Source organism: Rattus norvegicus, chromosome 3 (genome assembly GCF_036323735.1).
Source record: "Rattus norvegicus strain BN/NHsdMcwi chromosome 3, GRCr8, whole genome shotgun sequence".
NCBI lineage: Eukaryota > Metazoa > Chordata > Mammalia > Rodentia > Muridae > Rattus > Rattus norvegicus.
This window is the reverse complement of record NC_086021.1, coordinates 115,187,531-115,188,311: the sequence shown is the minus strand read 5'-3', so window position 1 is coordinate 115,188,311 and position 781 is coordinate 115,187,531. Positions and strand designations below refer to the sequence as shown.

The 781-nt window shown below is 41.9% G+C and overlaps 1 non-coding gene across 1 annotated transcript; it reads right to left on the bottom strand.

The window, feature by feature from the left end:
* Positions 1-392: 392 nt before the first annotated feature.
* Positions 393-536, bottom strand: LOC120102025 (small nucleolar RNA SNORA48). The gene has a single exon (XR_005503067.1). It is a non-coding gene; the product is annotated as a small nucleolar RNA SNORA48 (small nucleolar RNA).
* Positions 537-781: the final 245 nt, after the last annotated feature.

Sequence of the window (781 nt, the reverse complement as noted above, 5' to 3'; positions counted from 1 at the left end):
TATTGTACCCATGGACTCATAGCAGACCTCAGTAGAAGCTAATTCTGGGAACCACCATTGCCCTAGGTGGTAGGGCTAGATAGTGACAAAGGCTATTCCTCTTTCCCTCAAGTCTCCAGCTCCATCTCTCTTCATAAAGCTCAAGTTGTTCTACTTCTCTTTCTGACCCCCACATACACATTTTGGTGGCTCCCGCTGTAGGTTGGCTATGTGGTTTACAGGCCCCTGGGTGAAACACTCCATCATTTTAAATGATGTGGAGTGGCTACAAGCAAGTATCTATGACCCTGCTGGATAGCATGTCTGTGGGTGGCATGGTGATCAGCAGGTCCCTATCTGCCTTCCTCCTCCCCTGCTGTGATACCTGCATTTGATTTGATGTGATGTGATTTTTATGAGTCTTAGGCATAAGACAACTATGGCCACCAAGGCAGGCACCAAGCTAGGATGAACAACGGCCTGCCATCTGCTCTGCCCCTGACTGATATAAGAGCACCACCCCTAACAAGGCATCTCTTTGTCCATTGCCAGGGGGTCATGTTCCCCTTTATAAATGATGAAATATTTGTTATCCATATAAAAAACATTTTCAAATACTTTCTGTGTCTATAATTTCATGGTTCTGACTTAGACTTATATGTTTATATATGTGCTGAAAAAGAGAAGGTGAAACTGGTACAATGAGTGGAGATTTCACATTTAACCCAACAAGTAAAGTTTTTTTTTAAATCTATAATTAAACTAAAAAAATATTCTATGAGCACTTTCTTTTTCTAGCACT